Source organism: Balearica regulorum, chromosome 6, assembly GCF_011004875.1.
Source record: "Balearica regulorum gibbericeps isolate bBalReg1 chromosome 6, bBalReg1.pri, whole genome shotgun sequence".
NCBI classification, from domain to species: domain Eukaryota; kingdom Metazoa; phylum Chordata; class Aves; order Gruiformes; family Gruidae; genus Balearica; species Balearica regulorum.
Genome location: NC_046189.1, coordinates 6315267 through 6342095, shown reverse-complemented (window position 1 = coordinate 6342095; position 26829 = coordinate 6315267). Strand labels below are relative to the sequence as shown.

Here is a 26829-nt window from a genome sequence, read left to right as displayed (position 1 = left end):
TTCTGACCATTTTGATCGTTCAAGGGTAAATGGAAATAAGATGCTCTAATATACTGTGGCTGCCTGAATGGCTAAGAGTGGCTGTGCCAATGGGAAAATGATGGAAGGATAAGAAATGTCTACTAAACAGAATATCCCAGCTGTCCCAAGCACTGAGACTGTAGTATATGGTAGTTAGAGGCAAAACCCTTGTGTGTTTTAGAAAAGCACAGAATATAAAAGATGTAGCACTTAAATGTATAAAATATAAGGTAAATACATGCACTTCTAAGAGATGTCTTACCTTTCCTTATATTGCTTTTCATTTGAGAATGGAAAGGAAAGCTGTGGTCAGGTTCCCAGCTCTGCAGTGATTGCTCTGAGGAATATCCAGTTTTTCCTGCTGTGTTGTCTGGGTGGAGTGCCCTGCTTTGTCCTCATCTATTGCTGACCTGATAGAGATGCCATAAAAAAGAAGGTTGAGGAGGAGTTATGACTATCTCTGCCACCCTACTATTGTACTGCATGGAGATTTTTTTCTTTCAACTGGTGAGGTTTGCTAATGTGTAATATACTGCAAAATCTCATAGGAAAAAAACAAAACCCAAACACCAAAGTACTGGTATCTTTTCTAGTTTCAAAACATTTATCTGGGGCAGAGGGCAAGACACTTGTCAAGCATCTATTTGTGGTGAGTTAAGTAGCATCAACAACAAAGTGAGAACAACAGGAGGAGTGAATAAAATACATTTTCCTCAGAAGGTTCTATTCGCAAAGGAAACTCCTTTAATGGTTTCAACATAGCATCTCTTTTTAAAACTTTGATATGTTTGATAAAGAAATCGAGGGATTTCCATTGGGGAAACTCGAGATTGAAGAAATAATTGTCAGGAGCAGTTTATAAAATAGAAAACAAAGATCCTGAAAACTCTATACGTATTTGACTTTTGTGTGCAAAAAGCAGGCTGAAGGGGAGGATGTGGATAACATTCTTTGCTACATCTGATGTACGCAACACTGAAATGGTTGGGAATGTTTTCAGTTTGTCATGTTGTTATAGGAGCTAATTTAGAAAAGAATCTGAAACATTTGTGTCTGGACAAGTTTCAAAAATAGTATTTTAAAATTTATCTAGTAATGTAAATTCTTCTTTTCGTGGCAATAGGATCTTATCATTGCTAATAAATATCTTAAAAGATACAGTATAGAATTGTTGCTGAAATTGATTTTATGTACCTTAATGAGGATGGCCTGATTAATATAAACAAGCATTTCTGGTGGGGTCAAAAGAATGGTAAACTTTCACCAGCAAAATTTAGGGGAAATGACTCTGCCCCCCCCCCCCCCCCCCCCCCCAAATCTTTCTTTCTTTGAACTACTTGCACATTGTTTGCAAATGATTTGAAATTCAGAAAATCTGTCCTTTATTGCTGGGCAAAGAAAAACAAGCAACCCTGAAAATTAAGGAGACTTGAGTCAAAATGGAAAGCTTTTTGCTGGTTTTATCTGAGCAATAAAATTTTCCAAGACTTTACCTGTTGTAAGCTGCAGACAAGACATAATTGAAAAAGAGTGTGTTCCTGTGGTTGCTTTTTTTCTATCTGGATAAAACTAGATTCATCAAAAAATCATCCTCTGGTATTTGCTTGAAAATTGTAAATGGGTCACAGTGCAGTAAGCCTATTCTGAAGAACAAAAAAAAGGTAATATTTTTATGACAGCTGCTGAGACAGCCTCATTAATTAGCCACTTTGGTTACAGCATCACAGGGATGCAGAAAGTACGGAGATACTTCATTTTCTTTTTCCCCATGGCCTTTGCAGAAAAAGGAGTACATTGTGTACCTTTTCCCAAGGACACTTGCAAGCACAGACATTGTTTTTAATATAATAAATAGAATTAAGCCTTTTTCACTGTATATTGCTAGAAAACAACATTGACGGTTATATTATTGTCAAACAGATTATCGCATGAAAATTCTTTATTTCCCCTTGTAGCACACAGTTTGAATGAGTATTCTAGTTATTCTGCTTATTCTTCCTTAGCTGTTGTCTAAAAGTTTAATGCTGAATATAATCTGTCTTTTGGAAATTGCGCATATAATTTATAGACTGTTCCTCTTCCTGTTATAAAGTATAATTCATGTGCATAAGCTTTCCTGCAATATTGGGTAATTTGAAAGTTTAGCTGCTTGTTATGGAGCATGTACTCTAGTAGATGGACAAGACTCTGGAAGCTCATGGTGAGGTATTTGCGATGAGGGGAAGAAATCCAATGACTGGTTTTGTTGTGTTAAATACCTTAGTAATGATTAAATATTACCAATACCACTCGGTCAATTTTTTTTTAATTGGAAGATTGCTATTTAGATGAACTTTAAACTCTTGTGAAAGTATATTAAAGAAAAATTGAAATCTTTTTTTTTTTTTTGCAAGGTAAGAAAAGAATAAAATTATCCTCAAAACCCCAGAAGAACAGCAGATGTAATTTATAATTTTTCACAAGAGCTGTGTAATTCTTCCACAAGCATTACGCACCACCAGAGATCTGTTAAGAGTTTATTTGATTACAGGATTAGTCAGGCCACAGCCACCTTCTTGCTTTTATTTCTCTTCAGAGGCTGTTGCCGCAAGAGCGGGTTGCGTGCTCAGCAGCCGCCTTTGTACAGGATGCCCTTCTGTGCCGGCTGGGCACTGGCACGGCCACAGGCCAGGCCTGCTCCTGCTGCCCGTGGCGTTGTGCTGGAGCGGCTCTGTGCTTACCCACGGCGCGATGGAAGTGGAAAATCTCAGGGTAGGGCAGGGCCCCACACTGTGATTCAGGACCGTTTTCCCTGGCCTGAGTAAAGCTGTATTTGGTAGTCGTCCAAAGCTGCTGCTTTGTGTTTAGCTGGACAGCTGTGGTTTCTGCTCTTGTAAATCCACAAGGATGTTCCAGGTGTCTTGGAAGGGAGGAGCGGGGAGGATATCCAGTTTGTGGTACTGCAGGGAAGCAGCCAGCACTGTATTTTGAGGCATGTCTCTCTGTGTGTGTGTATATATATATATATATAAAACCTCCTCGGTGGATCAGTTGCAAAGTACCCAAACTAGATAGATGCAAGGAAAAGATGCTCTCTTGCTAAATCAGCAAGATTTAGCTTTTTCCTTCTTCGTTGCAGAAATCTCTTAGATTTTGCTTGATGAATTGAGTGTGGTCAAAGAATATGGTTTACCATTCCCATTCTAGATCTTATTTTGGGTATAACTAGTACTGTGGTTCCTGTTACCCTCCTCAAAAGGGGCTGAATATTTGAAGATGGGGGTTTTTTTTTGAAGGGTGATTAGGCATTTGCATTCTGTGGTCTGTCCAGGTGCTACCATGTTTTTAAAATTTTTTTGCTGTAAAGCTAAGAAGTCTAAATAATTGGTGTAACACATGCATTATCTTGTTAAAATTACTCTTGCTTGCCAATTTATTTTCTAATCTAACAAAACAAATCCTTTGCTGAAATAGATTCCATATATACCACGGTTAGCAGATCTTCTCTAAAGAAATCCTTGTTGTAGCAGATTACTGAATAATTAAGGTGATTCAGATATTTACAGGGATAGAGTATATAGACAAATATTTTAAGTGTTGGATAGGAACCAGAACTGCTGTCCTGGACAGGTATGAATGGTAAAAGTAATTGTCATTGGAGTTAACACTGGGTAAAATAATAATGATTTTCCTGTAAAGAAAAAACATGTGGAAATGAATAAAATCTCCAGCAACCGTTGATTGATTCTTTTTTTATTTACCCATCTCTTTTTCTTCAAAAAAAAAAAAAAAAGGAAAAGTGGAAACAGTGTTCACTGATGGGGATGGTGAGGTGCAATCTCCTTGCTTGTCATTTGGTTTTTGATTTATGGTCTCAGTTGGGAAGTTGTACTTTGGTTCTGTGCCTTGTCTTAAGGCTGACATTTGCGGAGTAAATGTGAATGGAAAAAATACACAGGCTATGACCACACAACCAAGTCTTGTGTGCTGAATATGTGGTTGGTGGTTCTGCTTGCCTGCAGTACTGCTTTATTCTGCTGCAGCAATGTTAGACCTGCCATGCTATTCTGATGGTTTCCTCTGCTGCACCTGGACAATGTGCATCATCTGGGTTGAACAGGATCTATTCACAGTGCTTGAGTGACTTGCAGGTAACAGCAGGTGCTGAAGGCATCTCTTACTGGTGATGTTCTGGCTTTTTATTCAACCTTTACCACGTGTTCTCTCCTTAGGGCAGAATTATTCAGTTCTTTGGTTCAATTACCATTACTGCTGGCATATTTGCCTTTGAGCTGGGGGCAGTGCAAAAGAGGCTCTAGCCTTAAAGACATCATCAACTCAATGTGCTCATGTATGTAACCATGATTGCATTTGACTTGAGTGCTGTTTGCTGATTGTTGTTTGGTAATTTGCTCTATTGAATGCTCTTTCTTCCATGGTCAAGTGCAGGAGCATCCTATGTGAGGTAGTTACGGCTATGCAGTGTTATGTGTAGGGCTTTAGAACAGAAATTTTGCCTCTCAAGTGCACCGATCCCATGTCTGCCTGAGAGCCATGGATGGCAGGACTTTGTTGCATTCAGCTGATGGGGAAAGTAATCTTTATATTGAACTATGAGTGTTTGTATCTTGAGCTTTGTAAGGTGGAACAGTTGAGATGTCAGTGCTAAGAAGAGAAATCATGGGGACTGTGAGGAAAATAACTCAGGAGATCTTGTGCCTTATCTGTTTAGTGGTGATGGTGGTACCCCTCCACTGTTACGGTGCTTGGCTGAACTGGCCTCACACCAGCACATTGCTACAGTTAAGCGGTGTATGGAAAAGGTACTTGAGGATTGCAAGCAGACTGGAAAAAGTGTTACATTTGCAGAGCAACCTGTTGAGGATTGAAACCTGAGGGAGAAATTCTGGAACAGTGTAGTTTGCCCAAGTGGGTGATGACAAGTACTTGAGGACTGAGTATCCTAGCCAAAGACAGCTGATTTTAAACACTGACATGAAGTGGTGGAGTAAACACCCATATCAGGGTTACCTGGTAGCACACATGCCTCCTGATGTGTTCTGTGACTTTATGCTGGGGCTATATATCGTACAGTATTCCTGGGGTCAGTGTGTGTGAGTAAGATCATACTCAACACAAGAGGAGGAGATGGGGGAAAAAAACCTGAGACCTGGACAGAAGAGCATACGCTTATTTGCTCTATATAATTTTCAAATATATCGGCACCCTGAAGATTCTTGCCTGAGTGTCCTAAAGAGTGTCTGCCTCAATTTGTTTTGGCCAAAGGTGTCCAGCCACCCGAAGCCAGTGTATGTCTCACTAATGTTAATCAAGAAGAGTGATGGAAGGACGAAGGTAGGAAGTGACTTGTCTGCATTGCTGAGAGATTGCAAAATGCTGCATAGTAAATTGGGAGAGGTAAAATGGGAGAGAAAGCCCAAAACGTAGAGCCAGTATAGTGCAGACAGAAACTGAAAATTGAACGATGGGACTTTACCAGTAAGAGGTGACAAATTCTTTTCTGAAGAATTGTATGCTCGCTGTACCTAGCAGAGAAAAACCAGCTGCAAGTGTGGAAGGGTGCAGTGAGACTGCAGTCATTAAGTCAAGCTTCCTGCAAGTCCCTTACGTTCCAGTGCCTGCTCAGCAGGGTCAGAGCAGGTTGGTGGAGGCAGAGGTGAGCAGTGGAACTGGGTCCCTGCCTCAAATGTTCAGCGACTGAATGGTCAGCAGTGGAGTTTCTGGACTCGACCTTTGTAATATCAGGTGCCTGTACCTAAATTTAGGGACTAGTATTGCACCTGGGAAATGGTTTATGCTTGCAGTATGATCTTGCAGCTTGTTGGCTTACTGTACCTCTGTGGATCACATACAGGTAATTCTGCCTGTGGTTTGACATTTGATGCGTATGAGGAGGATAGCAGCCATTAGTACAGGCTTTGCATAGAAATGACTTGGCATCTGAGGGCCTTTTCTTCTTGTGCTGTCCTCTGCATTGCTCTGTTAATAATCTTATTGGCGCTTTTTGAAACCTGCAATTACAGTGAGCTCTGTGATTGATGGGAAGTGGCATTAAAGGATTAATGAGATGAACTGAATATTTTGTGATTCCTTGAAGTGTCAACATCAGCATGCAACAGCACACAGCTGATTAGCTTGATTCAGTCTTTGGCAGCCAGCACAGGGCATTATCCTGACATAGTGTACGCTTCAGCCACTGCAGAAGGACTCAGTGTCAGAGTTACTGTGATACAGGATTAAAAAAAAAATAAAATTAAACCTCTTTAAAAGTGGGACCATGGCTACATGCTTTGCAGGTATAAATTCACGTGGCATGAAGGCTCAAATCAGGTATGCTCTTGGTTTCACCTCAGAGAGTGGAAGTGGTCATTCTGGTTCAGTGGCAGTCTTGTGCTTATAGGAGCCAGTGTTCAGAAAATACTTGTAGAACCTACTATAATTGAATAGAATGTTTAATTTTCAATATATTTGCTCTTCAGATGTCTGTGTCCTGGCTGCCTTGCCTTTTCCATGTGCTTTCCCTTCCTATCTCTCCTTTAAAAAAAAAAGTTTGTGTAATTACACTGTATGTATATATACATACACACACATACATATGTGCACACCCAAATGTTGAGGACCAGAACATGTGCAGCTTTCATAAACCCTCAGTTCTCTTTGATGTGGGTCCTGAATATAATTACTTGAAGTGGCTTCTGCCTGTGTGATTAGGTTAACATTGCATGCACCTTCTGTATCTCAAATCAACACATGGTCTAGAGTTTTGACAAATGTATTGCAATTTATTTAATGCTGCAGCTGTACTTGCTTGCTCCCAAGTGCTTTCCTTGTATCTTTGGAAAAATATATGCTGTCAAAGACACTATTCCAGAACCAAAAAGTGTCAGTGGAAATGTTGCATGGGATTCCTTGAGCCCTATGCTCACTATGTCTTGGTTTTACAAGTGGTTATGTGGTAGGACCCACTGAGGTTACTAGGGCTGCTTGCGTTATTGAGAACTACTTTCATGAATCCCAGCTTGCTGTTTTGGACCTCTGTTTCTTTTTTTGCTCATGTGAATAGTTGCCACAGTGTTCAGCTTAGGGCTATTGGAGCAGTTTTCTGAGCATCTGCTTTGAGTGACCAGCCCCTGTTAAATCAAACCCTTCCATTCTGAAAGCCCCTTGAACCTTTGAAAATCTCTACCTTAAAAAAAAAAAAAAAAAAAAAAAAAAGCCGGAGATGAATTGTATATGTAGCACTTTGAAATGTACCAAGACAAGCTCTTTGCTCATCACCTATAATTACAAACAGCGTTCTGATCCTGAATAGAGGGTTTTAAAAGAACATCACATTCAAAACTGCTCATTAATTATGTTACTGAGTGTCAGCCCTTTTAATAAAAGAAAAAGTGCATTCTTCCTGGGCTGAAATACAAATACAGTAGAGATAATGTCACTTCCCAAGGAAGGATTATTTAAAACTAGAGTGATGCTTGTGCCTACTAATTAAAAGTTAATAAATCTGGAAAAAAATGGAATTTCTAAGCCAGATTTGAATCAGCTTGCCATTGTTACTTGTGACTGAGGTCTCTGGGTGAGGCACCCAGAAAGCCCTACTATGTGTCCTTGTCTTCCCCAATTAACCTTTAGACTGGGTACCGTTGCTAATGTGCTGTTTCTGTGATGTCACTGTCATTCATACGGGGACTAGGAGGCCACCAAAGACTTAAATATTTATATATTTTATTCAGAGTAAAAAAAAAAACCTTTTTTTAATGAATTCCAAGTTCTGTACACTTCCACATATGTTTCTAGTATGGCAGTAGAAATAGATTGAGTGCTAGTCAGCCCTTGCAGCTCAGACAGTGCCTCTTTTGTCATGTTGCAGCACAAAATGTTACTCAGATTCTTAATACACTTGACCTCTAGATGATGTATTGCAGACTGAAAAAGCTGTTAAAGAAACCTTTTAACATTGCCGAGTCAAATGGCTCATTTCAGGAAATACTAGAATAAAGGGTGTTTGTGCAGTCTTTGTGGCAGCCTTCTGCATGTGTATTATAAAGCAGTCTTTAATTATGGGATCACATTATTACTTGTTTCCACAGAACTCCTGCCTCATTAAGTTCATGGTATGGATGTTGCTCCATTTGGGAACAGCCACTTGGTGTTTTCTTTTTTTCTCCTGTATTTTCAGTGCATGTCTTCATTCTTTTTGTTTTCTGCAAACTGTTTAAGACTCTTTTGAAAATACTGACTTTTCTGTATCTGTTGTACTTCCATTATCTTGCTGCATCACATGTTTAGGAATTTATATTTCAGAACCTTATGAACTTTTCAAAGTTGTGCGGTGGCTGTGAGCCTGTTTAACAAGTACCCTTAGCATCAGCTGAGGCTGTGTGACAGATGTCATCTGAATTGAGGTCTGTGCATGTTTTCAAAGGTTTTCTTGGGAACTTGCAGTAAATAATCTCTCTGTGCCTCGGTTGCTCTTCTGTACTGGGATAACTAATCCTTTCCTATATCATAGAAGAATTGGGAAGGTGAAGACTGTAGGCTGGGAGGTGTTTGGACATTAAAATAATAGGAGCCTGTAAGACAGAGGGGAAACTGCTCATTTAATGCTTCCTGTTGAAAAAGTTGTGATTGGCAGGGCTGAGTGTGGTGATGTGACTGGCAAGCAGTGGTCAGTGGTGAAGTTCCAATTGACTTTGTGGGCTCAGGACCAGATGTTGTAAGAGTAACAGGAGAAATGCTCAAGGATTTGTTTTAGGGAGGGAAGGGGAATGTGTAGATTCTCTGGCAGAAGAAGAGCACAAAGATACTTTACAGGCATGTTTTCATCACTACAGAGGCAGAAACAACTCACGTTGTGGTTCCCCAAGGCATGCGTCCAAGACTGATCTTCAGCCACCATGAATCAGTGACATTCCCTGGCATTTTGGTAGAGCTGTGCTGATCTTTCCTAGCTAGGCATCAGGCTTTTCAGTAGGAAATCTCATGGAAAAAGAAAAAAGTTTCAGGTAATTTTTTCCTCACAGAAAGCTTCCAACCATGTTATCTCTTATATATTTATAGTGTTGATGTCAATAAATTGAAAATTGGCTAAGGAGGTAATAAAAGGATGTGGTTTAATTTTACTTGCAACTGTACAGATCCTGGATAAAGTCCCTGGAAATCAGAATTGCTGTGAGGAAGACATTGCCTGTGAATGAGAATAGGAAGCAATTCAGAATTTGCAGGTTCATACTAACAGAAGTGCTTTGTCCTGAGAGAATAAAGAATTTACTTGAATGGGAGCAGTGTTAGAGCAACACTTATTGCTCTTGAAAGTCAATTATATTTTTTTGTTACATACTTTCTTGCACTGTTGGTACCCTTGCAGTGTGTCAAGTTGCACCTTTGAAAATGTTTTTAAGCATTAAAAAATGGCAAAAGGGTAACGGGATCAGTCATAGAACCAAACAGAAGCTTTGAGGTTCTGTCACTGCAGAAGTACCAACAGCGTGCTATGTACTTTTGGTGTGAATGCCTGTCCCTGAAACTGGGAGATTAAAGTTGAAAGGGTATGCGCTCCGTATAGCTCCTGGGAAACTAGGTTCTCAGCTTCCATTAATGATATTGAATGTTTATCTGCTGCTTTTTTGCACAGCAGGGAAGATGCCCCACAGATCTGTTACATTACTCCCTTTTCAGCTCTGAGCCATAGATCATTTTTCATGTGTAAACAATCTAAAATATTCTGGGGTTTTTAGAACTCATTAAACTTTTCATTTCACAAGATATGGTAAGAGACGCTATCAAAAGTACCATAGCAGATGAGGAACAGTCTTACTCCAATTAGAGATAAAGTGGGTTTTGAAATTTCTGGCCTTTTAAAGAAACAGAAGATTCATTTGTTCTTCCTTCACACAGACTGCTGTGAGCCAGCTACAGCAGTAGGCTTCAAATGCAAACCTCAGTTCAAAATGTGAATTAGCCTAGTGCATTTTCAGGGTATATTCACAGGTCCTGCTGCTCACCTTCATCACATGCCGTCAGGCAAACATCCAAAAATCTTGGACTGTCCATTATCTGCAGTGGGCAGATCAAAGAAAGGTAAATGCACAAGGCTGGAAGGAATTGCAAGAGATACAATGCAGACCTTGGCTGTGGAAGCAGGTTCCCTGAGATATCCTCATCCTGTTTACCTGGTTCTTTTTGACTGTCCAGTGAAGGTGGTGTACAGCTTCAGTAGGTTCCTAATTTAGTTAGATTAGCCTAAATCTCCTTTGCAAGTCTTTCAGACATGCTGAACAACTGCTAGCTTTATACTTTGGAGGATTATCTCCTGTGTTAAGGCATGTCTGTTGCAGACAACAGTTAACAGTACTGGGTTGATGGCTCTGACAGAAGAGCTCTGGAAACTCTGTGGAAGCTGAATATCCAGTTGTTCACTTTTGCTTTTCTGTGGGGTGTGACTTGCCTCCACCTAAGTGTCAGCACAGCAGAGAAGAAGGTGGGTTTGCACGCCGGCTCCTCCTGTGCAAAGTTGTGTACCTGGGCTCAGCCCCTTGGGCTTCATCTGAGATGTTGGTGGATGAAACTATGCTGAAACATTTCTTTTAGCTGCTTCTGCAGCAGCACTACTATAGCCCTTGCATCACTGAGTTTCAAGGTGGTGATTTTGGACCTAGTGAAATACTTGTAAACCCACTCGGCTCAGTGCTTTCTCCTGGCTAGTCACACAAAACACTGCAGAGAAGTGAGCCTCAGACTCACCCGTTTGAGAACTCATTCAAACCCCTGAAGAGCATAGCATGTCTGTGCTGCTCTTTTTCCAGTAAATATGCTGTACTGTAAGAGAAAACTAAATTAGACGAGTTTGTGTTGGTTGGTTCTTTACAGAAGCAGATTTGCTGATTTTGATCATCTAACCATCTTTTGGGTATTTATAATTGATTAATGATTTGTTTCAGGAATCTGAGTTAGACTGACAGGTCTCTAGTTCCCTGTGGTTGCCATCATCCTCTTTCCTTTTTATGGTGGTCCTGTGTTTGCCTTTGGGCAGCACTTTAGGACTTCCCTCATCTCCCATGAGTTGCAGTGTCAGTGGTTTCATCCATTAGTGTGTGGCTGGTTTGTTTTGGGGTTGGTATAGTTTTTGTTTTGGTTTTGGGCGGGTTTTGGTTTTTTCCCATATAGAATTGTAGTTTCATTTCATCTGTTTCAGCTGACTTACCTACATGAGTCTCTTCTTAATATTCTTTAAACATATCTCTCTGTTTTGGTCAGCACTGTAGTTACTCAATGTCCCAGCTTTCTTTTACCAGAGTAGTTCACCTTTGTATCTTTTTTCTCTCTCCAGCACTTGTAGTTTTCCTGTACTCTACTGGCCTCCCATGAACCCCTGCTGACCTGTGCAGAGTTACTTGAAATCTGTCTCTCCTTGAGATTCACCACCTTGAATCTGCTGCACTCGTTCCTTCCTTCTGTTGGAATAGTTGGTGTTGTCATTTCATGATCACCATTACCCAGTCCATCTCCTGCCTTCAGATTTTTCAAACAGTTTCTCCCTTTTAGCCAAACCAACTCTGTCTTCTGAAATGAAACGTACCCAGGGTGTTAGAAAATATGGATGTGTCCAGCTGTGCCAATGGATATTTTGGACAAGCACAGCTGTCTTCATAGCACGTGCCCCTCCCTTGGGGCTCTCTTGTAGGCTGGAAGATTGGAAATACTGGACAACTTTATTTTCCTCTCGTGTGTTACTGGAGCGCTGTTAGTGAAAGACTTTGCTAACCAGATCTGTCAGTGTGACTCTTTGCAGGAACACCAACTTCACATAATAGCTGACAGCATTAGCAAATGCCACTGTAGTCACAGGAAAGGGGTAGATAAATTATTCAATATAGGCGTGTTCTTGAAAAACAACTCCAGATTTTATTAGCCAACAAGTATTCAGAAGACAAAATGCCAACACGTAGCAGTGCTAATTGTGTTTTCTCTGAGACAAGCAATTGGCATGGAACTTTATTTATTAGCAGTCTTTTCCTAAACGTGTCCTGGGTGTTCACCACAGGCTGCATGAGTCAGGGCTGTGATTCTGAGAATCTTGAGGTTCCTGAAGCAGACTTAACTGAGTGTAACTGTAGCAGAAAAGTAAATGGGTGTCTGATCGGTGTTTCACAGCTGTATTATCTTGCTAGCATCAAGTCTGTTTCCCTTTTATCATGACCCAAGATATTAGGATGTGTCTACAGTCTCTTAAGGAGTACATGTTGTGGACTGGGTCTTAAAGGTGCTGGAAGTTCTGCTTGCTGGAGGTGCCAGGATTGTGTGCTTGTCTATCATACGCTCATCAGAAGCTTTATAAAAGGGATCCTGCTGGTACATCCCTACTCATCTCTTGCTTTGGATATGGACTGGGAGCTCCTCAGAGATTAGGAGGTGCTGAATGGGGTTTTGCTCAAGAGGGGAATCTTACACATGACTTGTTAGATGGTTGGGTTTTGCTGACCATAAACAGCAGTGTCTGGACAAGTAGCATCTTCCTAGAGAATGCCAAATCTTTGGTGCATGACACTGCACCCAGGGGTGGGGCCTTAGACAAATCTCATTTAGCAAGTCTAACCGGCTTAGAGCTGATTTCCTTCTCAGACATATGGAATTAACGAAAGATAATAGGGACCACGCCTGGCCAGCATATTACAAGAACTGACTTTTCATTTTCTGGTATTGGGAGGAAAGAATAAATAGTTGAGCTTGAGTTTTCTTCTGCTTTTCTCCTGGTTACACCTCCATCTTTATCCTCAGTTATGACAGCAGTGTGCAATACCGACTTAGTCTTTTTTTCCTTACAGAAAGTTGCCCCATGCTTAAAAGCAGGAGGCAGGGATGGGGTCCTTGCTTTCTGCTCACTGCCTCATGTTAACTTTGGCAAGACACTGAATCTGCCCTTCACTACCTTTCTGTGAAATGAAATGCTTAATTTCTAAGTTCGATAGTCAGAGACAAGACTCCTGTTCCTTTCAGTGGCAATCCCTATGTTCATGGGTACAGTGAGACATAGCAAAGTTGACTAAAAATACAAAGCGTTTTTATTCCTGCTAGCATTTATCTTCTCCACACCCTTCCCCTGTCAAGCAGTGAATATCTTGTATAGCTTTTTTCAGCTGTGATTTTTTGTTTGTTTGTTTTTTTGTTACCCATGTTCTGGCAGAATTTAATTCTGTAGGTAGGGTGCGTGCTGATTAAGGGTGATAGTACTGGAAAATGGTCCATTTGCTGGCTATTGGCTTGAAGCTGGGAAGGGAAGTCTGTCCTCTCTCCTTCAATGCAATTCATAAGTACCAACAATTTACACTTTATAGGTGCTTCTCCCCTGCCCCAGCCCTTCCCAGGATTTGCAAAGCAGTAATTAATCCTCATTTATGCTCTTGCGATGATATTATACTCATTGTAAGATATGGGAGTAACTAGAGCACAGAGTAGTTAAGGATATGACCAAGGTCATGCAATAAGCAGCTGTAGCACCAGAGAGAGTTCTGCTCTGTGACTGCTCAGCACCATTTCCCCATTGCAGCTTTTCCATGGTACATGATACTCAATTACATGATATTCAATTTATAGGTCCCATCGGTCTAGTCTGCAGCTTGTAAGCACATCATTTTCTACTGCATGATATAACTGTGGGATTCCTGGAAACAAGAAAGCTTTTGGTAAATTGAGGTCATATGATCCATGTTCTTTGTTTGCTGGCTCCTTGTACTTTTGGTTGTTGCTGTTACCATCTTTTGTAACTTTTAGTGAATCATCCACAGCAAATGTGGATATGTGAAAGCTCTTCTGCCTGCAGATCTTATCCTTTCTGAAGAGGAAGAAGGAGTTTAGTTGTTTCTGTGAAATTCTGATCCTAACAGAAACCATCAGTGTAGCCCATGTTTCAGTGGAATCTGCTTTTCTGTGGATATCCACTTTATATGAGACTAGGCATTCTGAAGGCCCAAGCTTTTCAGTGGGACACGGTCTGATGCATACAAAGGGATGCGAGCTGTGATGGCAGGAGAGGTTCTAGGCACTGGAAAGGAGAGCCTGATGTGACTTTGCACATGTTACCAAAAGCAGAGGAGGAAGATATTTTGTTAATCACATGCTGCAGTTCGTGAGTCTTTAACTCATGTAATAAGATGAGAACCTTTGCCCTTAATAGCTGCCACTAACGGAGACCTTTTGCTTTGTTTCAGATTGTGGAAACCTGAACTAAACTATCCTGTGACTGACAACGTGACAACGACACAAAAAGGTAGGTTTTCTGATTTTTGTCGGTCTCGTATCAGTCATTCCAGAGCACTGGAAATGCTGTACATCTTGACTTTACTAGGATGAATTGCCTAATGAATCTCTGTGGCTTGTTCAAACAAAACTAGATAGTTTGACGGGACTCCTCCTATCTCCGCATGTACGCGTGTTATGTGTTTTGGTGGTGTTTTAAACAAAGAGAATACATACATTTCCTGGGCTGTACAGTGAAGGTGTTTATGGCACAGAGGTGGAAACAGGTGAAGATAAAAGCGCATTGGGATTTTTGCCAGCTGTTTTGTGCAGGAATCTGTTTTCTGTAGGAAATGTTCTATTGGCAGTACAAGCTGAGCTTGTACACCAAAAGCTGGTGCTGCTGAGTGCAAGCACTGCAAGCTGAATCTATGATGTGGCATTTTCCTCTTCTCGCGCTTCAAATTTAGGGTTCATGGTTGCCAAAAATATTCTCCGCAACATGTGCTGAGTACTCGTCTTATCAGTCACCACATGCTCACCTTGTTTGAGGGTTCATTGCTCTGCTTTGTTGAAATGTTTTATTGAGGTTGTTTACAGACTACAGAAACTTGCAATGCAGCACAGATGCAAAGAAATGCTGATCCCTGGATTTCCCACTGCACCCTGGCATTATCTATTCAGAGGAGGGTTTGTGTAATGGGTGTAGACAGCTTTTGGTTATTTGATTGACTCAAGTGAAAAACAACACAAAGACAGCCAGTCAATACCATTTTCACTTTATCCAGTGGTTGTTGTAAGAACAATTATTTGATCATTCCTCTTCAGCCAGGAAGAGTGCTGATCTCAGCTACTTGAAGTTTTCAAGCACCAGGTTTATCTGGTGAAACTGCACAGCCATGATGAAGTCATAGGTTTTGTTTTTTTCTTTCCTGGAGCTGATTTCTTGTCCTCCTCCTTTCTAGGGTGGGGAATGCAGTAAAAAACAGGAGATCCGTTGTCCAGTTTCTTCTGGCCACAGCATTGCTGCTTTTACTACAGCCTGTCATTTCTCTCTTGTAGGTGATAGTTCTTTTTTCCTGTGTCTGAAGGCATGAGTCTTTCTAGAGTACATGTCCACAGTAGGAGAGTAAGCAGGAGTATTTCAGTGCAGAGCAGCAGTATCTCTGCTGGATGTTTCAGAGTGCAGAGATCGTTGCCAGCTCTGAAATACTGCATTATAACTGTGAAGGGCTGCAGTGCAGACGTAGTTTGTATTTTCAAGACGCTAAAAAGAATTGCCATAGTCTTGTAAGCCTTGTCTCATCTGTTTGTGGAAGGCGGTGAAATAGGTGAGCTGTGAAAATTTATTAGCAAGCCTCCAGTTGTCATCATACTTGAAATGAAACTGCCAGGGTCCTGCTTGTGGTATTAATCCTTGTCTGGCAAGAAAAGGTCTAGCTTTTATTTCAGTGAGTGCAAGACGCTTCTTTTAGCTGCTCCTTGTCAGCCTCTGTGTGTCATTGAACATGACTCATAGGCAAAAAGTTAAATGGTCAGGAAGAGCTGGGTCTTTCAAAGCTGTAATGAGGCCAAGCCCAATAACTAATTAGAGAGAGTGATTTGAGGACCTGAGCTTAAAGTGTAGAGGAAGCTGTTTGGTGGATGCTCTTTGCAAAGAACAACGGTGAAGTTGAGGAGAGTTCATCCTGCATTTTAATTCACTGGTGCAAGTCTGAGCTTCAAAAGTTTTGATGGCAGGTGTTGGATGTGCTGTCTGGTCTTACCAAAAGCTCATCACAAACAGCGATGCATGTAACCAAGAAAGTCAGTGCAGGCTGAGCTGTTGGCTGAAAGGGGTAGGCAAACTCCTATCTGCTCTTCGAAGTGAGTAGTAATCCAATACTCTCAGTGCCCAGAATAGGGGTACTTTCAGCTGTGTTTGAGCTGCTCAATTTATCATGTGGAGATGAGATGTTCTTGCATAAATGGAGAGAGCAAAAAAGCTTCTCTTTAATTAAATAATTGGTTGCCTAAATCCCATTTTAGTAAGCAGATCAAACAGTGAGTGCAGGCTGCAAGAACAGCCCCAGACCAAGGCTGAATAAACGCTTTAAACTTTGAATCTTGTTAGTTCTTCTATCTGATACTATTTTCTTTCCCTCTTCTGTGTGAATCTAAGGGATGTTGAAATCACAGCACGCTAAATGTTCAACTCTCCCTTTTGTCTTGATAACCCTCCTTTATAACCCTCTCTTAACCTTGTACACAGCCCACGTAATGGCACAGAAAAAATCTTCACGCATTTCTTGGTTGCATCGCTTTCTGGACTGCACCAAAGCACCTTTCCTCTCCTTCTTGCTCATCACATACAGCAGTTGTGTATCTTGCACAAAGGAATGAAAGCAAGACCATTTGTCTCAGGCCTGTCTCTGCAAACTCGGGCACATGCTGAACCTAAATACTATCTAATTTTTCACGCTTGCTGGGCAATAAAACCAAATCATCAAAACAAAATGTGATATGTAAGCGCAACAGTTGCGTTTTACTGAGAATCTGAAAAAAAAAAAAAAAAAAGCAACAAAACCATGTTTTAAACCTTATCAGAATATTTCACAGGAAGAACTACATACATGAGTGTATGTAGGAAATAGTTCCCAGTCCTGTACTAATTCATGGTGAATTTCCATGTGGTAGGAACAAAAAAAAATGGAGAGAATTTTATCAAAAGCCCAAAGACCTAGCTAAACACTAGGCCCTTGGGTGACTGCTGCTCACAAGAAGTGTGCTTGCCCTGCTCTCCTCCTGCAGAGTCTGTAGATTAGCATCTCAGGAGGCCCGTGAAGGTCATATATGGTTGAGCCGTTTTCTCCACATATGGTGGAGCCATTTTTCACCCCTCTCTCTCTACTGAATCTAGAAAAAGCTTTTAGTTCTTTGGATGCCTCTGTTCTGCGTTGAAGTGAGATATGAAGAAAGTGAGTGAGCTGATGTTCTTACAAGCCCTATAAACAGACAGATCTAGCTGAGCATTTACCTCTACACTGTTAAGAGTGATACGAGAACTGTGATCACTGCTTATGCTATGGAGTCTTTTGTGCTTCTTTCTTCAAAACTGCTGCTCTTTTGGGCCGTTTGTCTTGTAAAAGTGGTCTGCTATAGCACAACGAATAAATGATTGTAACAAGGCACCTGATCTCTTAGAGAAATCTAAGTGTCATTGCACCGGGGTGTACTGGTTCCCTAGTTTCCAGATGATGCACTTCAAGTTGTTTTCTGGAGCTGCTCACATGCTCATCACTACTAGTCTCTTTCTCTGCTTCTGGGAACAGGAAGTGTAAAGGGATTCAGAAGGCAAAGAGATCCCACAGCAGAGGTTCCTAAGGAGGAAGGCAATGCCACGTGTGTGGTATAGGGGGGAGTAAGGATGGTCCACATGGCCAAAAACCCAAGGATGTTGTCCTTAGGTCTATTCCTTTCTCTGTTACAGATTTCCTGTGTGATATTCTTCTCGTTGTCATAAAATGAAAAGGGAAAAGAGAAAGTCAGACCTGCTTCTCTGTTGAAGGCATTGACATCACATCCAGCATCCTTTGGTTTGATACTCAGGGTTGTGAAATACCTTAGAGGGTCACGTGAGGCAGAAGCTATTTAGGCTGAGCCTTGGCTGTTCATGTTGAAGTCACAAGGAACTTGAGCTTACAAAAAAAAAAAAAAAATCCAGCTGTTCAGAAGTGCTCCTTGTATTGTTGTTTCAAGCGCTCCTCTCATGTGGGGCAGAGAGGGGCAGAGTTTCTCCATCTAGAGATCTCTTGTGGTGGTTGCCCCCAGCAGCGCTTTGCCGGGATGTACAGCGTGCTGCCTTGCACTCTCAGTGGGGCACTCCTGTTAGCCCTGGGCGGCAGGATGGCTGTGGTCTGGCCAGTATGCTGAAGAGTTAGAAAAAGACGTGTCCTGGGCTGCATCCAGCAGTTTAGAATGGGGGCCATCAAACTGCGATGTTAACCAGCCCTGTCTGGTGGACCAAGAGCACACCTTGCAGACCTGTGTTCGTACATGGAAAAGCAGGAAGGGTGCCTGCGTGATGCCCTCCTCCCCAGAAGCCTGTGGGTTGGATGGGGACCAGGGAAGCCCGTCTGCCCTAGGACCCATGCCAGGAAGGAAACGAAGTGGGACGTGTTGAATGAGGGTTGTGGCTGTAGTATCTTTTCTCCAGTAGTGCAGGCAAGCCAGCTGGCACCCGTGTGACTCTGAACCAGCTATACTTGCAGTATTGGATCTAATGGACTGGATTTGTAATTGTCATGGCTCTACTGAAGTCAGCACAAGTATGTTGATACTGCACAGCAGCAGAACTGGCTTGGTTTTTTTGTTCTTTCAAGTGCACCTGGGCATTTGGACTACGTGTCCAAACCCCACTCACTGAATTCAAAGCCTGAGATTATGAATGTACAAAAATAGGTGCTCTTTTTAAGGGCCACTTTGTTTTTCATTGAGATTGCATATAGTGTATAAAGATGCAGAGTTAAAAAACCAGCAATTTTCTGAGCAGTAGCAAATGCTTGAGTTAATGTTCTACCAAAGACCAGGTGTGAAACCCAGAGGGAGGGCTAGAAAAATATTTGAGGGAGTATCTGAGGAAGTTGTTCTTATTGGCGCCAGCAGCTCCCGAGTGCTAGTTAGTTAACCAAGTAAGTGTTTGTGGGTTGTTTTTTGATGACTAATTTCGTTGCCAGCAATGTCTTCAGCAAAAAACAGCAAATGGAAGGAACAGGTGGTACACAACTCTTTTTAAAAGGAAACAACATATTGTAGAACTGCAAGTGTCTGCTTCTACTTAATACTCAATCTTCAAACACTCCGATGTAGTTCATTTATGTGGAATAAATTGCTAGACCAGCCAGTAGGCCCTTACAATATATATTTTTTATTTTATTCTTTAGTAATTCAGTGGGCTAAAAACATATCCCTTGTTACCTCCTGCATGTTATACTAGGAGGCTGAGAGCCAGTAGGATAATAACAATTTTGATAAGATCCTTTTCTGTAGCAATGAGTGGGAGCTTTGCTCTTGACTTCAATGGGAGTAGGAGCCAGGCCCTTTCTTTGTAATACAGCAGTGACGTCTTCTGAGACAGTATTAAAGAAGAGAGACATTATGCCCTTTAATTCTAACCTGAAAAGTTTAAATTAAGCAAGATAAGTCTCTTTGGAGAGAGAAAATATCTTTTATGAGATTATCTGATATAGCAGGAAAAACAGGCAAGTTTGCAGGTGAGTGGTAAAGACATGGATAAAAGTGTCTATTCCTGAAAGCTTAGCTTGGTGGTTTTTTTTTCTTCCCCCCAGCTGTAGGAGATGTTATCTCTATCTGCAAGGTTTGCTTCACTTACAGCCTTTGAGCATAGCGGCTGTAATGCCTTTATGACTTGAATATCCTTTGTTATTGGTGGGGAGAAAGCACTTCAGTGTGTAGCACTCAGAAATAGAAGCTCTTCAGTTACTTACAGTACCGACTCATATCCTGTTCATAGATTTTTATCTCTATTCCTTACGTCTTCACACATTTCTGGAACGGTTAACACTCAACAGGCAATATGTTAAGAGTCTTTCCTTTCTCCCATAAAGTCACTTGTAGGGTTTTTTTTTTCCCACCTGTTACCAGTAACAACAGAACCAGAGTTAAAATTATTTGATCTGATAGGGCAGTATGGCGGGTCTCAGTGCAGCTCTGCCTAAAGGGAATGTCAGATTTGCCATGTGGCCAGGTGTGTAAGAGAAGGGATGACATCCTGAGAGAGGAGAAATTACAGTCATAGGAAGAATTGGTTGTTTTTCTTCTAGCTCTTGACCACTGCAAGCATAAACTTCCCTCATTATCTAAAGGCATTATAGTATCTCTTTTAATGTCGCTTCTTGCCTTGGAAGCATATGGGATTAGCGGAAGCCATTCGCCAAATTCTTGATTTTCAGACTTTGAAAGGTGAATTGTAGAATTCATCTGTCTGAGCTTCAGTTCATTTGTCTGAACAATGTATAAAGTCAAGAGTTATTTCACTGTAAAACTTTGCCCAAGTCCCCACTGCTTTTGCTTGGAACTGATTTGCATTTTTACTATTATAATGATCTGGTTATTTTACTGTATGAACTAAACACATAACACTTTTCAGGATACACAAATCATATGTCTTCTGTTACCTCTCCTCTGGGTATTTGTGTGTAGCTGAAATAACTTTGTCAAGTCATTTGGTTTATAATTCCTAGCCTGCTTAGGACTGATGTCTTGCATCCTGATGAAATCAGGTCAGCCCTATGCTTCTAGGGAGTGCAGTCTGAGTCAGTATGGGGAATGTTAGCCTAGGAGTTGAGAGAGTTGAGCATGAGTGGGACCTCATAGCGTTTTTGACCCTAACCAAAAAAGAGGAAAACACTTGTTTTAGAGGTCCATCCACTGTCATTCTTATTTAACCATTATTGCACAAGGGGCTCTTTACACTTTGCTGGTACACCTGCTTTACCATCACAGGTAGGGCTACAATCAAAATGCTGTACAACACAGTGCTTTGCGTTGCTAGCCATGATATAAATGCTGTTATCTCACACTTTGATGCTGCAGTGGTGATTGCTTTGAGCTAAGGCTTCCAAAGGCCCTTCTCAACAATAGGCGAGTGGAATTGTGTGGCTGAAAATGTGAAAATCCCAATCCTCACTTTTTAAGTGCACTCCTAGGAGAGATTTTGCTGTGGCACAGAATTTTAGGGAAGAATTCAACTCATTCACGTGCTCTTAGTTGAGCTGTTGCACTCGGACTACTCTTTGCAGCTACTTGAATGAAAAGCTCAGAGCTAGGGAAGATACGATGCAACACAGTGGTGCTGCTTTTTTTTCTTCTTCTTTTTTCTTCTTTTCTTTGAGATACCTGCTGAACTAAATTATGATCTTCCTTTAGAAAAGGTTCTGGGAATACGTGCAGTGGGGATAGGAGCCAGATGGGAGGCAAGATTCTGTGAGGTTAAATGCTTGCATTGGGTAAAGGCTTTTGGACTTGAGGCTGGTTTGGAACAATACCAGTCAGGGAATAGTGTCTGCCCCAAAATCCTTGCTGTGGAGTGGGATGGGAGGTAAATGGGAAGGTGCAGGGGTTGACTGTTTCCAAAACCAAACTTGCACTGAGTCATAAATGAGTTTGAACTCATGGTACAAGACTGTGGGTAGAGGGAAGCCTATGTTCCCCAGCAGCATGCAGCTCCTTACGGAGCCAGAAAAATGCTATGTTACTCTTTCATGAAGGTGTTTAGTTCCAGAGCTGAGGCAGACAGAGGGTTAAAGAGGAGCGAGCCTCCTTGGAGATCCATTCCTGAAGTACAAAGGAGCATTAGTATCTCCAGTTTGCATGCAAGGAAATGAGGCACGTCTCAAGACATTAATATTATCTGCAGACAGTAGGCGAGTCTGCAGCCCAGCCGGGATCAGACTCCAATCTCCTGAGCCCCATGCAGTGCTTTGTTGTCTCTTCCATCAAAGTGCCTGTTTCCACTGTACATCTTAATTAACAGCTTATCCTCAACTAAGAAATAGCTCCATAGTGCAAACAGTAACAGTATGGACAGATACATGTATACATTTTTATTTTTTTTCTAATTAGAACAGGGATGCATGCATCTGAGGCATATTATACTGTGCTCAGAAGGAGAAAATATGGACCCCAACCCATCAACCAGGAAACTGTTGCTTTTCTCAAGCAAATACAAAGGCAAGTTTCGTATGTTAGCTGTGGGAGCTGACCTGGAAAGCTTGAACTTTTAAATACAATTCTGACTGATTCTACTAGTATTTTTGTATTAACAATTACGCATTTTCATAATAAGCAAGAGCTGAAACTGAAGATGGCCGTGCTTAAGCTCTTCATGTCAGAATGCAATTGTGCATGTTGTGTTTGTGCTAGAAAGCTCGAAGCATCAGGGCCAGATGCTTATTTATCTCTGAAATTGCTGTAGCTCCATTGATTTCAACAGACTTGCACCCATGTGCATTTGTAACAGCCAGGAAACAGGCTCTTGAGTCTCAGAAATCCACCATGAAGATACCGAGCAACATCTGTAACATAGCAACAGGAAAGCCTTTATACTGTTCTCATTATTGCGGGTCTCAGAGGCTGGCGGTAGTGGTGAGCATATGGTGGAGGGTTTGCTTTCTTTTTGGTCAGGCTAGTCAAATTGGAACGTAATGCCTACCAAATTTAAAACAATAACCAGTTACGGTAGTGGTGCCGAGGACCCATCTTTGAGGAACCTCAGCTTTGGTTTAGTGTGAAGGGCTGGGAAGACATCGCACAGCAACGTGTCTCCATGATTTCTTCTTGCTTTCCATGGGATTAATGTTTCCCGTTTTCTGAAGTCTGGCCTTCCTGAATCCATCAGAAACTCTGCCAGCAGGGTCTGGCGTCTTTGTTTTGCCTTTCCAGGCCCTCTGGAACGCTGTTGTAGGCTGTGTGGGCAGCAGAAGCCCCAGGCTGCCATCCCATGGCAGGCCCTTTAGTTTTGCTGTGCTGTCTGGGGCTGAAAAAGAAGTGCCTGTGTGCATGGCAGAGAACAAGCTACCGGGGCTAGGAAAACAGTCACGGGCCATGAGCAGCGATTATGTATTTCTTGGGATCAGCATCTCTGCTGGTGTTAATCAGCACCGAGGCCTGAGATCAGTGCAGCACCTGCTGCTGTGGCTGCTTTTTGCCTGCTGTCAGGTGTCTCGCAGTCTTATGCAAATAAACCATTTAAGAAAATAAATTACTTGGATCAAGCCATTCTGGAAAGAATAGCACTGGATCCTGTACAAGCCAGACAGATGCCTGAAGGATGTCCTATATTTACACAAAAGGTAGCAATTAGTTTTTCCCCTGGTATCTTTTGTATTTTTCACATTGTTTGCCTATTATTTCTGCAAGGGCAGAAGGGGTGGTAGCATGAATATAGTAACTATTGCCTGTAATTATGCAGCCAAAAGAAACAGAAAAAAAAAGGCCTTCTGGGTGTTTTCTACATCTTGGGATTTATTAGGTGTCTCATGTGCTGATGGAACAAGATGTAAGATTGCTTTCAGTATTCATCTGTCACAGTGTGAGATGGAAGAAGTAAGTCTCATAAAAGTACTGTTGCACAGGAACTTGACTTGTTTGTTTCTGCCTGCCATGGGCAATTCCATCCCTTTTTAAAATAGTTTTCTGGTGTCTCAGTGAATAGATAAAAGTGATTCTGTTTTTACAAGTGCAGTACAGGGGAGAACACCTTTCATTTAAAGGATGTTTCAAAACAAAATCTAGAGCTGAGTTTGAAGTGTTTGGCCGGTCTCTACAGCACTGCTAATCCTTAACAAATAATAAAATAATTTGCAGTTTGGAGAAATCCTGTAGCCTATTTGTCCCTGCGCAGAAATGTTACTTTTTTCACTGTGTTCTTTGGGGTAACTGCAAACGTTTGAAAGAAAAAAGGTAAAGGAAAAGAAAGTGTGTTCTGTACCTCAGTCAAAGCAACTCTGCATTTTCTTGGCTACTGTAATGAAGCAAACCCCCCCCCACTCAGGAAGATGATAAAAAAACCAATGTGCAAACAGAAGCTGCTTACCAGTTGTTGTACCCAGCTCCCCGCTTGGACCTGATTGATGAACTCGCACTGCCTAAGTCCTTGTATCGCTCCTGGCTGGAAAGGCCAGAGAGCAATAAAAAAGAAATGGGGGGAGTCCCCAGCTCCTCTTGGTGGGAGGGCACCACTGTTGGGACCCCTGGAGTCAACTCTCCTCTGTATCGCGTGGCTGCAATGAAAGCAGCAGGTGTAAAGCTGGGTGGACCTTGCAGCCTGTTCTCTGAGGCAAGAAGGCTCAAATTCAGCTGAGCGATACGTGGAGGGGCTGCCTGGTTGGAGACCCATGGGTTTCACAGGGGACGTGCCATTTAGACCCCACAGGTTGCCTGGACAAGTTGTGTGGTCAATAAATTTACTTGGGGTAGAGGCAAACTCTGATTTTTTTATTTTTTTTTTAGATGGAAGTCAGGAGCGGGATGTCTGTTTCCTTCATGCTGACTTCACCCATCCTTCTTCAGTGAGTCCTTATGCCTGTGAAAAGAGTGAAAGCTCTTACTGGCACTGGGGGGCTGCTGTTGTGTGTGTAAGCATCTCTGTATTCCCAGTTGAAAAGGTGAATTTTGAAGATGCATCACTCCTTTTTGGAAGCAGTATTTTTTTGACAGATCACAGACACTGGCCACTGACATAGTTGGTGCAGTCTTTTTTTAAACTGTAATCTCTTTGGGCATATTCAAATGTGAACGTCATGCTGTCTGCAGCTTTAGCTGAAGGATATCAGACGGTTGTGACCAGCCTTATTGTAGGCTCTTGGAGTGCTTCTTTGCTGCTGTGTAACCTCAGTGAGTATCTGTCCATAAGCAGCAGGTTAAGGGCTGCCTTAAGAAGGCTTCTGTTCCGTGTGGTGTTTCCAGAAGCTACTTTCTCCAGCCTGTGTCTGGAGACACTGATGTTACAAAAATGTAGCATCTTGGAGCTCTTCTCTGAGTGTGAACAAGTTTTGTATTTTGCTGTAATTCAGCTTAATGATGGAGAGAAGAGATGCATGGGAGATGCCAAGGGTAGTAGCTCACCTGTATGGTATATGTTTTGCAGGTAAAGAATGAAGCTGAGACTGAAGGTTACCCAGCTCTCATGAAGGTTACAGAGTATATTTGCAGAAGCAGCAATCTGCATCTCATTTTCAATCTTTAGAATTAGTGTCAGTGCAGAAGAGAGTAGGCAAGCCTCAGACAATTTTATTGTGGTTATGAATCATGTGCCTGGGCACAGCAACTGTGATTTGTGGGTTCAGGACATTTTTAAAGTGCATGACTTTGTGGATAGAACTTGCTCTTGCAAGGGGGGAAAAAAGAAAAAAGGCAGAGGGACATTTAGACAAAACGGATTGACTGAGAGCTGGTCCAGAAGTTTTCAAAAAGCAGTGGGGTATTTTTCAGTTTTAAACATCGGTTTAGAGTCTTCGAGCAGGGAAACCTAAGCTTAGCCATACAGGGCTGGAAATATTGCTGGCCTGTGTGCAAATCCTCCATTTCCCCTTTGTGCAGAGCCCTTAGGAGCCAGAGCAGGGGGTGGCATTTTGCTGAACCTTCTACCAGAAAGGGCAATGTGGCTCAGCCCTGTAGCCAGGTCGGTGTAGCTGAACCCTTGCTGTAAGGCTAAGGGGTGGCAAGTATGTCCTTGTCTGTAATGGTGCAGAGTAGACACTGCCCTGCCTCTGTTAGGTTGTCTGCCTCCATCAGGAAGCAGTATTAACTTCCTAATTAGCTTTATACAGCAGCTGGAAGTTGGGATTCAAGTATAGGTTCAGCAGTGCCATGTGTGGAATTGGAAGACACGGGGAAGTGGGGTGAAATTCTGAGTTTTGTGTTTGCAGGTGCATACATAATGAAGAGATTCTCAGGAGATGTTAGCCCACAGTGTGTTTTTCATATCAACTTTCACAAGAGCAACAGATCTCAGGAGGCTGTCATCTACTTAGGAGTCTGAAAATACAGGGGGATAAACAAAGGTGATGCTGCTGTGCTAATGAAAGGGCTTGGGACCTGGTCTGGTCAGATTGTTCCTGGCCTGTTCTCCAGGCAGATTGAACAAAATATTTTGACTGTGAAATAAATCCATGTTCTTGAGAAGCAGCCTGTAAAATGTCAGTGCTTGCATTTCTAGAAAAGCTGCTTTGTTCAGCTCCAGTTGATTTCTTCTGCAAATAGGCTGCCTAGTTTTGTAGGATTACGTGAACTCTGCCTATCTCAAGATGTGTGCTGGTAGACTCTTTTTGTGTGGGAACCATCACGTTTGCAACTTTGATTTAAAACTGTCTTTGATTCTCTTGTTTAAATCTTGCCCTCCTCTAGAGATGTTTTCTGATCTCCACTTGATTAAAAAGTATGCTGCAGACCCTCTTCACTGGTGGCCAGTGGACAGGTGTGTTGGTGAGTTCTTGGGAGATGGTGGCTATGCTTGTCCCTGTGTGCAGAGACCGGTCTGTATTTTATGGGGTGCTGTGTCTCTCCACAGAGCACCTGTGACTGTGTATCTCGTCAGGGTCTTGCATAATGCGTGCGTGCTGCATTGTGCCAGGATGTGCTTTTAAACCGCAGGACCTTTGAGTGGTGATTGCAAATCGAACAAGAAAGCTTGCTTGGATTATCAGCAGGAAAACAGTAGAAGGCGTGACCTTTCTTCTGCTCCTCAGGGCAGAGCAGAGATTTTTATAGTATTCTGCTTTGAAACAAATTGGTAAATAGCAGGGGTGTTCTTATCTGTGACAGGTTAGCTGCTCAGGTGTCCGTAGGCTTCCTGGGTACTGAAGGAGATGGGGTGGAAAAGACATTAAATAGAGATAAGAACTTAAAAAAAAAATCACGCAGAGATGAGGAAATAGCTTATTCAGGCAGAAATAACAAAATCTAGGAAAATTATGCCAGATGAAGCAGTGCAGATGAAAATTTTGCCTGAGCACAGAACACAGGCTGTGACTATTTACCATCATGAGGTTAGATGGTGTAAGCTGCAGGGAG

The 26829-nt window shown here is 41.9% G+C and overlaps 1 protein-coding gene across 32 annotated transcripts in view; it reads left to right on the top strand.

The window, feature by feature from the left end:
• MAP2 (microtubule associated protein 2) overlaps nt 1-26829 on the top strand; it is a 228360-nt gene that overhangs the window by 32824 nt on the left and 168707 nt on the right. For 24 of the 32 annotated variants that reach the window (XM_075756063.1, XM_075756101.1, XM_075756100.1 and 21 more), the window contains one exon: nt 14229-14283. The gene's annotated coding sequence lies outside the window, so the exon portion shown is untranslated. Of the gene's footprint in view, nt 1-14228; nt 14292-24274; nt 24423-26829 lie in introns of all 32 variants that reach the window. The other 8 variants (XM_075756065.1, XM_075756099.1, XM_075756097.1 and 5 more) reach the window with 2 other exon arrangements.